The sequence below is a fragment of the Pinus tabuliformis genome, chromosome 8 (assembly GCF_031772625.1).
Source record: "Pinus tabuliformis cultivar Carrire ecotype Pingquan chromosome 8, CPIR1, whole genome shotgun sequence".
NCBI classification, from domain to species: Eukaryota; Viridiplantae; Streptophyta; class Pinopsida; order Pinales; family Pinaceae; genus Pinus; species Pinus tabuliformis.
Genome location: NC_142294.1, coordinates 1,522,704,489 through 1,522,718,512, shown reverse-complemented (window position 1 = coordinate 1,522,718,512; position 14,024 = coordinate 1,522,704,489). Strand labels below are relative to the sequence as shown.

The window sequence follows — 14,024 nt, the reverse complement described above, 5'->3', positions numbered from 1 at the left end:
CTGCTAAAATGGATTTTCATACAATGCTTCCATGATTTCTTCGTCCATAAAATTATCATCCTCATAGTATTTTTCAAGGCTCTCAAATAAAACCATAAGCATGCTTGCAACAATCCTGAACTAAATTTAATGATGGATAAGATTCTTTATACTTCTCAAGGAATATGGAATGAAAATCCTTTAGACAATAAATGGAAGCAGGTGGAAAACTTTCATACCAAGATCGGGCTTTGTCTTCCAGAGTAGCCATAAACATTTTCATCAAACAGTCTTCAGGAAAATCGATCTTAAATTTATGCACGTGAATATGAAATTTCACCAGATGAAGAGCATCGTCATTACCTTCCACATTTCTGAACACAGGCAAATTCTTTAACCAATCTACCTTGGGCATTTTATTTGGAAAATGAGGGATGTGATCTCGGCTCATGGGATCGTATCTTCTTGCAATCTGATCCATCTTGAAAATCTTACCGCTACTAATCTCTCTGCAGTGGAGTCACCATGAAGGATTAATTGTTGGATTCTTCAGTGAAAGGAGTCTCCAGGTGAATGATTTCAGCCGTCTTCTTATGTCTGGTCGTTGTTCACCATCAACCATCAGATCTGAACTTGAGATATGTCCCGGGGCAAGACAATCTACAAGGAAACCATTTCATCCCTAGCGGAGTTGCCACTATGTTAGCGCTCGAATCTGCCTCAGGATGAAGAAGGAAAAACTCGAGGCAACATCAAACCAAACTCAGCCTCATAGCTAGCCCTACGAGGACAGGAGAGGGCTCTCTCCAGTCAATCTCGATAAAATGAGCAATAGGGTGCGAGATGACTTAAAATGGGAACTGATTTAGGCTAGTAAAATGAATTTGAATGAGGGATATTTGATTTAATGACTAAGTTGCTGGGCTGTATGGGACCAGGACAACATGAGCAAATATTTAACCAAAGGCATAGGATATTTCATAAGGCGAGATAAGCATGAGTTTTAGCAATCAAAATGAAACTAAATGGGGTGAAAAGACTGTTTAGGAAAGCTGAAAAGGGCATTAATGTATGAATCCTTTCCAGACAGAAGAAAACACATAAAGACTGAACACTTTCTCAAGGCAGAGCAATGTCTGAATTCTGCCTTTCTGACTTAAAAGTATTCAGCTGGACAGGAGCATGAATGAACTGCAAAACATCACAAGATACATATGAAATAGAGAGAAAAACACATGCCGAAACTCATACCACAAGAATCTTATAAATCAGAGCTGCACCATTTAATTATTTCTCTGTCAATCTGTACAGCCAAACGCTAAGTTATTCCTCCACCGTTTCCCAAAACTCAGAACCCTTTACACATAAAATTTCATACAATAAACAGACTTAGGAATGGGAAAACAGATCGATGAGAATAGGGGCCGTTTCACCTAAAATCATGAGAATACGAAAAGTCTACTCCAAAAAGGAGCAGCGTTACATTTCGTTTGTTGATAACCAATTAAAAGACAGAATGTGGAATATAGACCCTTTGATTTTGCAACTGCAATCAAAAATAGACTGTCGGTTTCCTATCTTTCTGATGTGGTAAGTATTTTGCATTTTAATTTCGGCTTTACGGTTTCTGGCTCTTCACCTTCTGCTCCTCAACATTGATCATCCGTTGCACATTCATTGCATGGTGGTTCAGATATTTCTCATCCATCTCCATTCCCCGTTCAAACAGATTACAATATTTTTCATGACGTTTCATCCGCCTCTCCTCAGCCATCTTAAGGTTTGAAATGATCATCTTATTGTTTTCAGACAAGGTTGCCTTAATGCCAGCAGTTTTTGATGATGATTTTCACTTTTTCCTTGGATATTGTTTATCTCTATCAGTAGAGGTTTCACCAGGGCCCTGAAGTATTGTCTCAGGCATTGTATCTTCATGCATTATCACATTCTTTGTAGGTGTAAGGCAATCGTCAAATGTTTCCATGATCTGATGCGGATGTATCAATAATCATATCTCCAACATCATTTCCTTTCTGGCCAAAATGTTTATTCATTGCATCATATAGTTCCTTGGTATAATTAGTTGGTATTCTCTTGTCCATCTATTCTTTTGGTGTCATGTTCTAGTAGCTGACATGACCTGATGGAATATTTCTTTCATAATGTCTAATCTTCTTATAGTCAGGTAGAATATGTTTCCATCTGTCATTTGAATAAAAACCAATTTTCAATAAAGTCAGCTTTTAAACTAAATTTCACCTGGAATAAAGGGAACCGCCATTTCCAGCTGCAATGTAGCCTGCTATGCCAGATGTAAGAGCATATATAACAACGAGAGGGATGTTTGTATGTCTATTTGCTGAAAGAAAGTAACATCTAGCACAATCCTTGGACAATCCACTGCGATCTACTTTTTCTCATCTTCAGTGCGCTTGGCATTTATCATTTGAATGAAAACTAAACGCGCCTTTTGAATGAAGACTTTGCCAGAAAATCCATCGGCGACATGAATTTGATTGCCATAAGAATGGCGACATTCCACCTGTACATCTACGGTTTTGTAATAATCCATGCTCCAAGCTGCAATTTCTCCTTTAATACCACGTGCATCCAAATCGCAACAAATTCGTTACTCTGTCTAGTAGAATCAAGGCATTTTATTATGCGCCCTTTATACCTCTGAGAAGCCTTTCCGTGCCCAGAATAAAGATAGCCATGTAGTTTCTTGAAATATTTTCACCGAGATTATAACTTCATTCCATATGTTGAGACAAAGTATGTTTGCATTTAAATCTAACTTCTTCCATGGCCAGGTTTTAGTTAATGCCAAATCGGCAGATGTCAGAGAAACAGAAGGTCCCTTTTTAGGAATTCTTTTATTTGAAACATCTGTATTTGACGAGATTGAAACAAACCCCATTGTTTTGGGTGAAGCTAAAATCTGCCCAAGTTTTCTCTAGCTGTTATCCCTTTCTGAAATTTCGGAACACTACAAATTCTTGACTTTTTCTAGGACATTATGGAAATCCTTTCTTGACATTGGAGACTTCAAACACGACAACAAATCAGTCTCAGAGTCTAAAGATGTTGGCTCCCAACGAAGGAAAGGCTGCAAAATTGGTGAAAGATAAACATGAGAATCAACTGGGTGTAAACTCCCACTGCTTGCTGCAATAAATGTAACAGCTGAACTCCTAACCCATTGGCTTGGATGAAAAAGCAGAGGAGCAGCCCGCTGAACCGCATCAAGAAATGATCTTTTCCTGAGTAATTTTTCTTTTGAAAGAAATGCCAAACATTTCAATGCATTGACAATGATTTCTTCTACATGTTCGTTGAGAGCCTGCTCAATATTAGGCAAAAGATACTCCTCCACACTCATTTGGGCAACAAAATAACATACATGTATAATCTGTTGAAAAAATACAGCTTGTAACTGTTTATCATGGTCATTTAGAAAAGAAGGAGAATTGGTAACAAAAATTCATTATATTGCTTCTCTCCAAAGAAACCACATAGTTCTTTTACATGATGTAGCAATGCACGTTGAATAAGTGCTATCTGCTTTTGGTCCCATCACCAAATCTTGTATAACCTGAGCTATTGTCTGCCGTAACTGTGCAAGTTCTGCATTGCCGCTACTATTATGTTTGATACCCAGGATTTTGTGACCCTAGAACTTGAGATGGACCAAATGGAACTTTGTTGGCCTTATTAGAAACATTTGATCGATCTAAAATGGTTATTTCATTAAGCAATTGTGACCTTATTAGAAAACGAGAAGCAGATGCAGCAATCTTATATATGTTCTCAGCATAACAAATGCGGACACTCTCCTCAGGGTCATCTGGTAACATTGAGGGCATAGGAAGAATATACTCTGGAAATATCTTTGCATCACTAGGGGGGAACCCCTGGACTAATGATAAGACATCACATATAGTTTCCAACGCAGCACACTGCACAATAGCAGCTGAATCCAAAAGCATAGTGACAATATAAGGTAGAACATGCTGCAACCGGGCCTCATCATCAATATAATATGAACAGTTTCGCAATAACAGTATAGCACCGCTCCTTGACTGTGTAAGCGTAACACTTCTAAGGCATGAACATAGCAAGGAAGAAATTAATACCATCCCTTCATAGTTTGAGGTATGTGGCCCTGGGTCATACTGTCCTCTGCGGTAAGCAAGCAGCTAGGATATTTCAAACAGTAACTGCCCCTCAAGAAAAAGTTTATGAAATAACACAGCCCAAGGAAATGATGTCCATTGGTGGCTTTAAAGTAGCATCTGCAACAATCTGAGCCTCACTTCCTTGTTCATAAAAGCGCTCTGGTGCAAGATAACAACGACGTCTTCCTCCAGAAGTCCGATGGATCATCATCAGGTATATATATTGGCTTGAAAGATGCATAGTCGGCAAGGTACAGCTAACTCCAAGAGGTCACAAGTACATTTTCACATTTTAGATCACCGTGAAAAACACCATGCTCATGGCTCTGTTTCAAAGCATATAGCATCTAGAATGCCAGCCAATTCCTTTCAATCGTATTGAGAAACGGCCGAGTGATTTGCATTTTTGCGAAGAAACGATAAAAATTTTGATTGTTTGCCCTGTGCGTCACGCGGCATACCCAGTGCACCGCGCCTTGGGTGTGCGCCGCGCCCTCCATGTGCACCACGCCCCTGCGTATATGTGCCGTACCATGAAAACTGCCCCCAACCTTGCTCCACTTCCCTGCTACAGAGAGGCATAGCAAAGCCTACATCACGCTTCTTTGGAAAATGCTCGAAGCCCACGAGTGGATCTTGTGAGATATGCAGCACATGTATTCTCCATTTTCGCATTTAAACTACCTCCCACAAACATGACTATAAATTGTTGAGTGCAAAAATAAAAGATATCACATGTCTTTTTCCTAAACATGTAATATATGGAACGAAATGAATCTTCCCAAGCTGATTGTCGTTTTGATAGGAACTCACTCTCTGCAACACTGCCACGAGCAACAGATAATGCCATAGTAGAAATAAGAGATGATGGTAACATAGATTGTGGGTACACCCATGAGTGCAATGCTTTTCAAAAGGAAATCTCCTTCTATTGGGAGAACTGTGAGCAAGAATTGTACTTTTCATGTACTTTATCATGTGAACAATCAAACCAAAACATGAATTCTTTCATCCCCATGTACTTACTAGTATTATTCAACATATGGCCCTAGTTAAGTGAAGAGGGAGAAATTAGGCGCATATTAACCTTCAAGCTCAAATCCAAAGGTACTCTGTCTCCAGCTATGAGCAAATCATGTCCAAAACTGTTAACATGCAAGGATGATCCTAACTTTCCTAATAAACCTGGAGTGTCATGAGGTTGAGTGACAATAGTTGCGGCCTTATTATTTGCCAATCCCTTAAACACCTTGGCCATATCAACAGTCGTTCTTGAAGACAAAGCAGGAGAACTCAAAGAGAGCTTGGCAACATTACGGAGGTTGTTATATTCTTGACACTCAACCCTTAATTCAACATTCTTGTTTGCATATGCACTATTTATGGAGATATCTGGATTACTGGATGAAGCGTGTTTTCCCTTCCTTCTTTAAATAAATTTTGATGAAAGCTTTACATCAGACGGTGTGGAACATCGGTTGGTCTCTTTTATCTGTTGCAGGGTTGCTGAAGCTGCTGAAGATAATAAGGTGACCAAGGCCTGTATTTGAAATTCTTCATGACGGAAAACTTTAAAATAACTTATTACAAACCATTGATTCGACGATTCCGTCTTCAAAATAGAGTTTTGAAGAGGAATCAACCTTGATCATTATTGCTGATGGCAATCTTGAAATGAAAACTTATTGATCCTCCCTCTGGCCTGCTGGCATTATTTCACACTTCTGGAGACAAAACCCTGGACTCAAGAATTAAAATGACTCTTTTTGACCGAAATGGCGTTTGATGACTGCAAATGATGAGAAATGAACCTTGGTGAATTTGACTCTGACAGAGGACTGACAAGACTAAGTCTAACATTGGCTCCAATTGGGATGGTAGCTGCCGCTCCGTGGAGGTGCCAAGAATAGCAGATCTTTGTGAGAGCAGACAGTGCCTTCGTCCATTATTCCGACAAACCAACATGACTTAATTTATTGAATGAAACTCGACTTAAATTGTCTCAATGCAAACTGAAATAACTGAAAAACTTGACTCTAACAAACTAACTCAAAATGGCAAAGACCTGGACTTAAAACTTAAATCTTGGTGGCAGTACATGGCCACCTGTGTTTCTTACAAGACAATATATCCTCAGACTATATCAAAATGCCAATGCAACCAATCAAGAAGATGGCTTCTTGACTGATTCTTCCTATCAGATCTTCTGGTCAACAATAGATGCTTGTAACTGGGTCTCCAAAAAGCTAATTTACCATGATCTCCTTCATCACTGAACACTACAATAATCACCTTCACTGCTGGCTGCAACAAACTTACCAGAGAATCTTGAAAAACGTGAAGATTTGCCATTGCCACCTCCTGCTGAGAAAACGAGATGTTTTTTTCTCTTGCTTATTATTTTTCTTCATAAATAAGAGCACGTTCTTGGTCTTCAAAAAATTCTGAACAAGTAGATGAGAAGGTTTCCTCTTCAAAGAACATTTCAAAACACGAAACATATGAAGAAGATTCTGACATGGAATCCATAATGGTCTGGTCGGCTATAGTCTGAATATATTTCTGATCGTCTTGGCATGATATGATAGCCAGATTCTCATTTCATTCATCACATTCATCAATCATTAAAAAAGCAACTTCGGATGATTCTTGAAGCTCAAGCATGACATCTCTATCATCTATCATAAATTCATCCAGAGAAACTTTTTCACCTACTTGAACAAAGATATCCTCTTGCTGTTCATGAATTGACTGGATTACCTTGGTAGGAAGGCTGTGTTCTGATGAGATGAGGGTAGTTAGGCCTGTAACTCTGTCTTCTTCATTTGAGGCAGCCTCAACAATGCAATTCTCTTCTATGAGATCCGGAACAACATGTTTTTCCTCATCACAATCCGTCTCTTGATCTGGTGTATCATCATCATTTTCGGAGATTGGAACATCATTTTCCTGCGTATCCTCATTTATTTCAACCGGATCTGAAATAATACTTCTTTTTTCATCATTTTTAGTCATATGGAAATCTTTAACATGATGATTTTGATCCTGCTCCAAAGTTTCCTCTAAGAGTTCTGTAGGCTGCTAAAACGGATTTTCATACAATGCTTCCATGATTTCTTTGTCCATAAAATTATCATCCTCATAGTATTTTTCAAGGCTCTCAATAAAATCATAAGCATGCTTGCAACAATCCTGAACTAAATTTAATGATGGATAAGATTCTTTATACTTCTCAAAGAATATGGAATGAAAATCCTTTAGACAATAAATGGAAGCAGGTGGCAAACTTTCATACGAAGATTGGGCTTCGTCTTCCAGAGTAGCCATAAACATTTTCATCAAACAGTCTTGATGAAAATCGATATTAAATTTATGCACGTGAATATGAAATTTCACCAGATGAAGAGCATCGTCATTACCTTCCACATTTCTGAACACAGGCAAATTCTTTGACCAATCTACCTTGGGCATTTTATTTGGAAAACCTGGGATGTGATCTCGGCTCATGGGAGCGTATCTTCTTGCAATCGGATCCATCTTGAAAATCTTATCGCTACTGATCTCTCTGCAGTGGAGTCACCATGAAGGATTAATTGCTGGATTCTTCAGTGAAAGGAGTTGCCAGGTGAATGATTTCAGCCGTCTTCTTATGTCTGATCGTTGTTCACCATCAACCATCAGATCTGAACTTGAGATATGTCCTGGGGCAAGACAATCTACAAGAAAACCATTTCATCCCCAGTGGAGTCGCCACTATGTTAGCGCTCGAATCTGCCTCAGGCTGAAGAAGGCAAAACTGGAGGCAATATCAAACCAAGCTCAGCCTCGTAGCTAGCCCTACGAGGACACGAGAGGGCTCTCTCCAGTGAATCTCGATAAAATGAGAAATAGGGTGCGAGATGACTTAAAATGGGAACTGATTTAGGCTAGTAAAATGAATTTGAATGAGGGATATTTGATTTAATGACTAAGTTGCTGGGCTGTATGGGACCAGGACAGCATGAGCAGAGGTTTAACCAAAGGCACAGGATATTTCATAAGGCGAGATAAGCATGAGATTTAGCAATCGAAATGAAACTAAATGGGGTGAAAAGACTGTTTAAGAAAGCTGAAAAGCGCATTAATGTATGAATCCTTTCCAGACAGAAGAAAACACATAAAGACTGAACACTTCCTCAAGGCAGAGCAATGACTGAATTCTACCTTTCTCACTTAAAGGTATTCAGCTAGACACGAGCATGAATGAACTACAAAACATCACAAGATACATATGAAAAAGAGAGAAAAACACATGCCGAAACTCATACCACAAGAATCTTATAAATCAGAGCTACACCATTTAATTATTTCTCTGTCAATCTGTACATTCAAATGCTGAGTTATTCCTCCACCATTTCCTAGAACTCAGAACCCTTTACACATAAATTTTCATTCAATAAATAGACTTAGGAATGGGAAAATAGATCAACGAGAGTAGGGGCCATTTCACCTAAAATCATGAGAATAGGAAATGTCTGCTCTAAAAAGGAGCAGCGTTACATTTCATTTGTTGATAACCAATTAAAAGATAGAATGTGGAACATAGACCCTTTGATTTTGCAACTGCAGTCAAAAATAGACCGTCGGTTTCCTATCTTTCTGCTGTGGTAAGTATTTTGCATTTTAATTTAGGCTTTACGGTTTCTGGCTCTTCACCTTCTGCTCCTCAACATTGATCATCCATTGCACATTCATTGCATGGTGGTTCAGATATTTCTCATCCATCTCCATTCTCCGTTCAAATAGATTACAATATTTTTCATGACGTTTCATCCGCCTCTCCTCAGCCATCTTAAGGTTTGAAATGATCATCTTATTGTTTTCAGACAAGGTTGCCTTAATGCCAGCTGTTTTTGATAATGATTTTTGCTTTTTCCTTGGATATTGTTTATCTCTATCAGTAGAGGTATCACCAGGGCCCTGAAGTGTTGTATCAGGCATTGTATCTTCATGCATTATCACATTCTTTGCAGGTGTAAGGCAATCGTCAAATGTTTCCATGATCTGATGTGGATGTATCAATAATCATATCTCCAACATCATTTCCTTTCTGGCCAAAATGTTTATTCATTGCATCATATATTTCCTTGGTATAATTAGTTGGTATTCTCTTGTTCGTCTGTTCTTTTGGTGTCGTGTTCCAGTAGCTGACATGACCTGGTGGAATATTTCTTTCATAATGTCTAATCTTCTTATAGTCAGGTAGAATATGTTTCCATCTGTCTTTTGAATAAAAACCAATTTTCAATAAAGTTAGCTTTTAAACTAAATTTCACCTTGAATAAAGGGAACCGCCATTTCCAGCTGCAATGTAGCCTACTATGCGAGATGTAAGAGCATATATAACAACGAGAGGGATGTTTGTATGTCTATTTGCTGAAATAAAGTAACATCTGGCACAGTCCTTGGACAATCCACTGCGATCTGCTTTTTCTCATCTTCAGTGCACTTGGCATTTATCATTTGAATGAAAACTAAACACGCCTTTTCAATGAAGACTTTGTGAGAAAATCCATCGGTGACATGAATTTGATTGCCATAAGAATGCCGACATTCTACCTGTACATCTACGGTTTTGTAATAATCCACGGTCCAAGCTAAAATTTCTCCTTTAATACCACGTGCATCCAAATCGCAACAAATTCATTACTCTGTCTAGCAGGATCAAGGCGTATGATTATGTGCCCTTTATCCCTCTGAGCAGCCTTCGCGTGCCCAGAATGGAGATAGCCACGTAGTTTCTTGAAATATTTTCACCGAGATTATAACTTCATTCCATATGTTGAGACACAGTATGTTTGCATTTAAATCCAACTTCTTCCCTGGCCAGCTTTTAGTCAATGCCAAATCAGCAGATGTTGGAGAAACAGAAGGTCCCTTTTCAGGAATTCTTTTATTTGAAACATATGTATTTAACAAGATTGAAACAAACCCCACTATTTTGGGTGAAGCTGAAATCTGACCAAGTTTGGTCTGGTTGTTGTCCCTTTCTGAAATTTCGGAACACTGCAAATTCATGAATTTTTCTAGGACATTATGGAAATCCTTTCTTGACATTGGAGACTTCAAACACGACAACAAATCAGTCTCAAAGTCTAAAGATGTTGGCTCCCGATGAAGGAAAGGCTGCAAAATTGGTGAAAGATAAACATGAGAATCAACTACGTAAAAACTCCCACTGCTTGTTGCAATAAATGTAACAACTGAACTCCTAACCCATTGGCTTGGATGACAAAGCAGAGGAGTAGCCCACTGAATCGCATCAAGAAATGATCTTTTCCTGAGTAATTTTTCTTTTGAAAGAAATGCCAAACATTTCAATGCATTGACAATGATTTCTTCTACATGTTCGTTGAGAGCCTGCTCAATATTAGGTAGAAGATACTCCTCCACACTCATTTGGGCAACAAAATAACATACATGTATAATCTGTTGAAAAAATACAGCTTGTAACTGTTTATCATGGTCATTTAGAAAAGCAGAAGAATTGGTAACAAAAATTCATTATATTGCTTCTCTCTAAAGAAACCACATAGTTCTTTTACATGCTGCAGTAATGCACGCCGAATAAGTGATGTCTGCCTTTGGTCCCATCACCAAATCTTGTATAACCTGAGCTATTGTCTACCGTAACTGTGTAAGTTCTACAATGCCGCTACTATTCTGTTTGATACCCAGGAGTTTGTGACCCCAGAACTTGAGATGGACCAAATGGAACTTTGTTGGCCTTATTAGAAACATTTGATCGATCTAAAATGGTCATTTCATTCAGCAATTGTGACCTTATTAGAAAACGAAAAGCAGATGCAGCAATCTTATATATGTTCTCGGCATAACAAATGCAAACACTCTCCTCAGGGTCATCTGGTAACATTGAGAGCATAGGAAGAATATACTCTGGAAATATCTTTGCATCACTAGGGGGGAACCCCTGGACTAATGATAATACATCATAGATAGTTTCCAATGCAGCACACCTCACAATAGTAGCTGAATCAGAAAGCATAGCGACAATATAAGGAAGAACATGTTGCAACCAGGCCTCATCATCAATATAATATGAACAGTTTTGCAATAACAGTATAGCACCCCTCCTTGACTGTGTAAGCGTAACACTTCTAAGGCATGAACATAGAAAGGAAGCAATTAATACCATCCCTTCATAGTTTGAGGTATGTGGCCCTGGGTCATACTGTCCTCTGCGGTAAGCAAGTAGCTGGGATATTTCAAATAGTTACTGCCCCTCAAGAAAAAGTTTCTGAAATAACACAGCCCAAGGAAATGATGTCCATTGATGGCTTTAAAGTAGCATCTGCAACAATCTGAGCCTCACTTCCTGGTTCATAAAAGCACTCTGGTGCAAGATAATAATGGCGTCTTCCTCCAGAAGTCCGATGGATCATCATCAGGTATATATGTTGGCTTGAAAGATGCATAGTCGGAAAGGTACAGCTAACTCCAAGAGGTCACAAGTACATTTTCACATTTTATATCACCGTGACAAACACCATGCTCGTGGCTCTGTTTCAAAGCATATAGCATCTGGAATTCCAGCCACTTCTTTTCAATCGTATTGAGAAACGGCCGAGTGATTTGCATTTTTGCAGAGAAACGATAAAAATTTTGATTGTTTGCCCTGTGCATCGCGCGGCATACCCAGTGCGCTGCACCCTGGGTGTGCGCCACGCCCGCTGAAAACTTGAACTGAGGGGTGGCTCTGTGTGCGCCGCGCCCCTGTGTATATGCGCCACGCCATGAAAACTGCCCCCAACCTTGCTCCACTTCCCTGCTACAGAGAGGCATAGAGAAGCCTACATCATGCTTCTTTGGAAAATGCTCGAAGCCCTCGAGTGGATCTTGTGAGATATGAAGCACATGTATTCTCCATTTTCGCATTTAAACTACCTCCCACAAACATGACTATAAATTGTTGAGTGCAAAGATAAAAGATATCACATGTCTTTTTCCTAAACATGTAATATATGGAACGAAATGAATCTTCCCAAGCTGATTGTCATTTTGATAGGAACTTGGTGGGCTCCAGTATTGTAGCAATAATGCTACAACTCCTGGAGCTTCCTGTCTCTTAATTTTATCAACCCGGTAGTTCGTACAAACTTGGAAGCGACGGTGCTGTATGCACAAGTACTAGCTCTTGTCGCAGTTGTCACTTGGTTAGCTGGCACAAGTCCGCTAGGGCTCAAGCCAACTTCTATAGGCTCACAGAAGAAGCTTTATCAATGATGGACGAAAGCTAACTCAAAGGAGACGAGTCTAATTGCAGAAGGAAACTGAAAACCAATAAAGCATGGAAACATAGGAAACCCTAATTTGACTAGCTAGACCCTAACTATGCAAAACTGTGAATGAAACAACTACCAATAATGCCATTACTTGCAGTGAACTAAAATACATGTATCTAAGCTACTTGCATCTGAAAAGACATGTTTTTGTATTTTTTCATTAAGTGGTTGGATTTATTGTGATGATGCTTTTGATTAGGGTTTGGTTGTGCAGGAGCGGTTGGAATGGAAGGAAAGCATGGGCAAGGTCAGGATGGCTAAGGGAGGTCCCAGAGGGTCTCCAGCATCAGTCCACAGAAGCCTACCACGTTCGGATGCTCAACAACCGAGTTTGCAGGTTTCTACAGGAAGTCTGCAGGGGATCCTACAGGAAACTCAGGGGTTTCTACAGGAAGTCTGTGCAATTCTACAGGATGATTGGCCGTGGAGGTTTTGGGAGATGGTGGAGTGTTGGAGTGGTGCAGAAGGATAGGTGAGATGGAGATGGAGCTGGTGATGGCTCAGGAGCAGAGGAATCAGATAGAGGAAGAGTGCATGCAGTGGGTTGATGTTTGGAAGGATGGGATCAACGAAAGTTAAAGTAGATGGAGCTATGTGAGAAATGGGAGAGCTGGAGGGTAAATGAGTTGGACAGAGGCCGAGTAGGGCTTGAGGATAGATCAAGAAGAAGAAGAAGAAAGTGGAGTGATAAGGAGCAGCGTAAATGAAACAAATGACTTATGCACCAAAATGAGAAATTCATTAACCTATGATAACTGTGCCATGAAACCTATGAACAGCAATGGAAAACCAAGAAATGAAACTTATGCGTGGAAGTGGAATGTAGAAGTGTGCTTCAATGTCAAAAATGCATGGATGGATATTCAACGAAAATGTCTATGTTGCAGCTTGCATGGAAGTGAGAAGAACTGCGTTTCTTTTTGGTGGTTGGTTATGGACTGCACCCCAATCCCTAACAGAGATGGCAGTGGGCCTTTACAACCTTTTTGCTGGAGCTCCAATGATTTATAGCTATCCTCCTATCAAACTTAAGCAACTGAAACAAATTCACCATAAACTAATCCTATCTATGCTCATGAAAAAGACTAAGTTAACAAACTGGAAATTCGAATTGCATGTGAAAGGAAAAACTCAAAGTGCTGGAACGAAATGCAAACACATTACAACACCGAGGAGATCTATTGCTCTCAGGTTGGGCCCTAATCTGAGAGCTATAGCTCCCTTAGAAACTCAGAATGAAACCAAAATCTGACTGCCTTTATTCATAAACGAAAGTCTGATGACATGCCAAAATTGGCTTACAAAACCGAGCTATAGCTCGTACTTCCAAATTACAAGAATAATACCAAGGTTCAAAAAGCTTCTATCCAAGGCTACGGCCTCAGTATTTATGCAAAAACGATCATCCAACAGGTGTCCTTGATTTTAGGAGCTCGGCTGTCCAACTGAAGTTTAAACTGTTGATCCTGTAGGACAGTCATAACTGCTGTTCCTGTAGAACAGTTATAACTGTTGTTCCTGTAGA

The 14,024-nt window shown here is 39.5% G+C and overlaps 4 pseudogenes; all 4 read right to left on the bottom strand.

The window, feature by feature from the left end:
* Window positions 1–1,597: 1,597 nt before the first annotated feature.
* Window positions 1,598–2,551, bottom strand: LOC149241700 (uncharacterized; annotated as a pseudogene).
* A 99-nt stretch (window positions 2,552–2,650) lies between these two features.
* Window positions 2,651–5,415, bottom strand: LOC149241699 (serine/threonine-protein kinase VPS15 pseudogene; annotated as a pseudogene).
* A 3,416-nt stretch (window positions 5,416–8,831) lies between these two features.
* Window positions 8,832–9,763, bottom strand: LOC149241698 (uncharacterized; annotated as a pseudogene).
* A 121-nt stretch (window positions 9,764–9,884) lies between these two features.
* On the bottom strand, window positions 9,885–12,092 carry LOC149241697 (serine/threonine-protein kinase VPS15 pseudogene; annotated as a pseudogene).
* Between the last annotated feature and the right edge of the window lie 1,932 nt (window positions 12,093–14,024).